Source organism: Ambystoma mexicanum, chromosome 1p (assembly GCF_040938575.1).
Source record: "Ambystoma mexicanum isolate Mex_15411 chromosome 1p, UKY_AmexF1_1, whole genome shotgun sequence".
NCBI lineage: Eukaryota > Metazoa > Chordata > Amphibia > Caudata > Ambystomatidae > Ambystoma > Ambystoma mexicanum.
This window is the reverse complement of record NC_090921.1, coordinates 460,080,080-460,085,483: the sequence shown is the minus strand read 5'-3', so window position 1 is coordinate 460,085,483 and position 5,404 is coordinate 460,080,080.

Here is a 5,404-nt window from a genome sequence, read left to right as displayed (position 1 = left end):
AGGGGTGGAGCTAAACAACCATTTGTTGCTTAACATGGACAAAGAACATATTTTTAAAAAAAACTGATAACTTACTAGTCAAAATTGTGAAAAATATAAAAATAACAGAGTTGTTAATGTAATTTTTGGCTGCTTGGGTGAAGAGGCGCCAGAACTGTATGACATGTTCTGGACAGCAATGGCAAGAAATGTGATTTTACGCAAAATGTATTTCCGCTAGAATACACTTATTCCCATGTTAAACACGCACACTCGTAGAACATTGCTTAAAAATTGGACATTGTGTTCCTAGTAAAAAGGGCAAAATTCTGTGAAAAGCGGAGGCAGGATCCCACAGCTACACGGTTTTGAGGAATAGCTGTTATGTAAAATATGTAATCTGTATATGTGATTTTTATAGAGGTTTCACATGTGGAAATATGTATATTGCCAAAAGTAGATTTTGTGTTCCAGGTGCTAGGGGTGGATTCGCAGCCTCATAAAATTGAACCATAAAGATGACACTCCATTTCTCTCCTCCTATCAAGGCAGAGAGTAGACTCTGACCCAATCACCATTCAAAGGGGCAAGCTTAGGCTAAACTGGCCCACACACCCCTTTATGATGTCATTTCATAGCATAGATGGAGACAGCTCACCACTCATAAGGACAGACGGATTCATTTACTATCCTGATGCTGACGGAGCACCCTGCTGCTGAACCCTACATCTTCCTTGCTCCAGACTCCAGAAACTTGGCAAAAGCAAAGGGCCTATTACATAGCTGGACCATTCTCAGCTAGGCCTCAAATTCCAGAACAGAACCCCACAAGCCTAAGGGGAAGAATCATAATACAGCCAGGCTGTGCTGTTACTGCTTGCCTGCTGAAGTGAAATTTCCTCACAACCAAGAAGGGCAGACCTGATCCAGTCCTGTGCCGTGCTGTGACTAGAGCGCCTTGCTGACCCTGTCCAGTCCTGTGCTGTGCTGTGACCAGAATGTCTTGCTGACCCTGACCAGTCCGATGTGCCCAGCCATCTTTCCTAAACCAGATCCAATCCCATGACTAGAACTGACGATCCCATTTAAAAACGTATGCAGTGAGTATAAATAGGAAGAATTGTGTCACTAGCATGTGTAATTTGCATAGTATTATCCCTATCTTAGATCCATCCTATATTGGATTCAGAACCTGTATTGTTAGGAGTATCTTTTTTTTTTTTATGGAGTATCTTTGCATTGTCTGAAACCTCTCTCTGAAACCTCTCTCCAAACCATCCTATTTTTCTCTGAACTAGTATTGTTAAAACTGTCTCTGCGCTGATCCTTTTCTCATCTGAAGAAGGCGAGTTTCCATAGCAGGCAGTTACCCTGATCAAGTGACTGTGTTCCTGTGGGGTATTCGTTTTGTTCATAGTCATCCTCTAGTGTAAGAAACCCGTTTGTCAATTTTAAAAGAACATTCCTGTTTTCCATTCTTGTGCCTATCTCAAAAAACGACCTTCACTAAAAAGTCTGTAACTCCCTCAGTTCTTGTGATAGAAACTAACATCCACCGCTTTCCATCGCACCCAAAACCGTATTCAAAATCAATGTGATTATCCCCTTATCGCGAATATCGCACAGTGAAAAGATTGCCGCAAATGTTCGTTTTGGGATGTTTTTACACGTGTAAAACAACTTTTAATTGCTTCTGACTTGAATTTTAAGATTGCAAATGTTTTCTTGGTATTAAATCATTGCTTGTGTTTGTGTGCAACTATCCAAAGTGTCTCCCATAAGAATTTATAACAATTTCAGCAATTCTGACCATATTTGGTAATTGCCTAGTCAATCCTAAAGATAACTTTAAAAGCCATTCTGACAGCTTGACAGTCAATTCCGTTTTCTCTTGTGTTTTAAAGGGGGAAAGTGGGATTGATATTCTGTTTGGATTCTGCCATTCCTGAATACCTGCTCTCTCCTCCTATCTCTTTACATTGCCTATTGGTGGTTGAGCGGTGTGCAGGGGAAACCTCTGACCACAGTGCGATCTGATCTGAACCCATACAAAAGTATTTCTGTGCTGAATTGTTTTGCTCACTACTTACTCCTTGTGTATTAAAGAGATTATTCAGTGTTACCTCACCCCATTGGTGACTGTTGTGTACCTCTTAAGACATATTGTGATTAAATTTTAAATACATAAATAAATATTTACCTTTGAAAACCAGCCTTATTCCTGGTTCAGTCTGACCGGGGGGTTCCAGGAGAAGGGCGTGATGTGAGTGGCATATCGTTCAGAATAAAGAACTTTTAGACAAAAATAAATAAGGATTTCAGTTGTGCACTACATGCTAGGCATTGACTTGGGTCTGTGCCGGATTGAAATCACTTACAATGACTTTCATCATGTTTAGATTGTGGGCCTCATCACGAGTTGGGCGGTAACGCCGGCGCTAATAGCGCGGGATCACGGGTTTGGCGGAACAGGTATTGCCCATTCCCCACTGAGCCCATTTGGGAATTCCCCATTCCCCATTGGGCTCAATGGGGAATTTTCGCGCTCTTACCACCGGTGGATTTCCCCCAGGCGGTAATAGCGTGAAATTTCGGCGGATTTCCACCCAGCTCAGAGCTGGGGGGAAATCTGCCAAACCCATGATTTGGTGGACCCTTAAATGTGGCGGTAATAGCGCTGCTGCTGCATTTAAGGGTTACTGCCAAACTCGTGATGAGGCCCTGTGTGTTGGTAAAATAAGTGTCAGTGTAGTGGATACCACTGCCAATGTAGAGGGTGCATTTCCAGTTGGCATTGGTGATGTAATGGTGGATTGAGGTGCTGCCGGTGGTGCTGATCTTCGTCTATGGAATTATTGGGAGTCATGCATTTTTTTCTTTTATGATGTTCATGTGCTTTATGATACTTATCATCAACATCATCCTAGTGGATACCCATTAGATGGTTAATCAATATTGATTTCCCTTGACTTTGAGACGGGTTATCGAAAGGTCCACAGCATAGAGTTTGGTTGTAGAAGGTGCACAGTACCTCCTCCGCCTTTTTTCTCAAGCAGAGTTCCTGAACTTTAAAGAAGCGCCCACTATCTGCATTTTTATTCATACCAGTTTGCCTCTTCCTACATGGTGATGGATCGTCGACCCAAATGATGACGTTGTCACTGCTTGAGACTTGAATGGCTTATTCATCTGTTTGAAAATATTTGTGTTTGTTGCATACACATTTAAAAATAGTTTGATAAACTTGTTCTCCAAGTTTACTTATCCCACCCTATTTCTCTTGTTCTCCAGGTTTACTTAACCTTTCCATCCTTTTTCCTGCATGCAACTAGTATAGTGTTCTTTGTTTGTTTTCACCCAGTTTATATAAAAGAGTTTGTTTTTTGAAATGGCATTTTCTTATAGGTTTTTATAATGTTGAATGTTTTTTTTTAATCCAAGTTGGATTTTTTCCCAATGACCCAATGATTAGTATGTGGAAAGAGAACAACAGGGTCCTATAGTTGTCTCTTTCATATAGTGCATTTGATGCACTGCATATAAAATATGAGGGTCATGAAAACAAGTGCATAAAATTGTGTTTATAAAGGTATGTGTGCCATTGAACTGATTCTGTTTTCTTTTTTTCAGATGGGAGCATACATTTTTTTTAAACAGAAATGTGTAGCCGCGGATATGGGTTAGCCGAATGGGCCATCATTTTTGGAGAATCAGATAACTGCAGCAACGACTGGGGGGTGTCCTAGATGCGAATTCTATGACATATACCCACGGCTATGCATGTAATGTTTGGAAAGTGCATTCTTTACGTACTTACTTTTTTGCAGTGTCTTATGTTGTTAATATTTTGCAATTAATGAGAAGAAACAACAACAATAGTATAGTCTTGGCTATAAGAATTGGGGCGTAATTGGTTATACTTCATTTTTGAAAAATAAATTAACTGGAATATTTTTTTTAAATGTATTCAGTGTAATATTCGTAAACAGTTTTTATAAAAGTTACAATACATTTTAAGCATTAATAATGCATATAAATGTATATAATTCAAAAGTTAATAAATATTGAAACACACTTTGTTGAAAACAAAATAGGTTTATTAAACAAAACAGGCTTGAGCCCGGCAGAGGAAAGCTTGTGCAGAACTGTGAGACATTGGGAATGTATGAACTGAGTATTGATGGCAAGGCGAGCAAAGCATCAAGAAATGATTGATCTACCGGAAGCTGAAAGCCTAAGAGGGAGCTGTTCAAACTGTACCAGGAAACCAAAGTGTGCAAGACCGACAGAATTGTGCCATCCACCCAACCTTTGTGTTTTGAGAAATTCTATAGACCCTGTGGGGTTGGACCTGGGGAAGGGAGTTGGTTCAAAAGACTTTCTGACATTTCCTTTTGAGGCACTATTTTCATTTTGTACTCACTTAACACATTTGTTGTTCTAAGAAGGAGGGCATGGTTAGGTTTTCTTAGTAGGGGCCTTTTTTAATTTTGACCAGAGTGACTTGAACTAGTTTTGTTATTGTTTAATGGTGAAAATGACTCCCATTTTAGAGTTAGGGTCAGTTAGGAATTCTACCGTCCCAGTCAAAAGTATAAATAAATGTTTTCCAAACTTGTATCCATTGTGTCTGTATCTACTATTGATACCACACCTTCCTCACACCGACCACCTGCTCTGTTGGGTCAATATCCTCTTTCTTGTTCCCCAGGAGGTTGGGATTGCTTTTAACCAGTTTTAAATGTCCTGGTAAGACATGCCCCATCATGATCTTCAGCATTTTTCCCGTTGCAGCAGAGAAAAGCAGTTTGTTTTTGCCGCTCTGCCTTCCCGCACCAGCTGAGGAAATTTGTTCCCCTTCTCAGTTTTTCTGTATAGCAGTGATGTGCTTGAAACCAAAGAAGTTGTGGCTGTAATCCTTTATAGCAAGTGTTCCATAGTGGTTTGCTTGGTTCTGTGGGTCCAGGTGATAATATATAGCCGAATGATTGAGGGAAATCCCAAGAGTGACGAGTCATTGCTGTATTTCTGTAACAGAATAACTAGCTCCATAAAGCTCTGTCAGCTTGGTGCTTGTCTCTGAGGTCATTTAATTAAGCATTGCTGAGATTATGAATTCAAGCACTACAGGAACTGTAGGTATATAGGTAGCAGGTACAGCAGGCAAAGTATGTCACTAGTTGCAATGCAAAATGAAAAACTGTTTAGGTGTCTTCAGAGTGGAGTCCTTAAAATGGAGTACAATTGCAGGCGGCGGGGTGCATACGGGCCATAAACATCTGTTGTTTAATTGTTTCATTGAGAACCATGTTAAGTTCAGAAATTAAGTATTTGTGTCGTGATCAGGATTTATTGACAACCTGAAAGTGTACAATAGAAACCATATAAACTGTCCAACCTCGATATTATTACTAACTGGTTATTG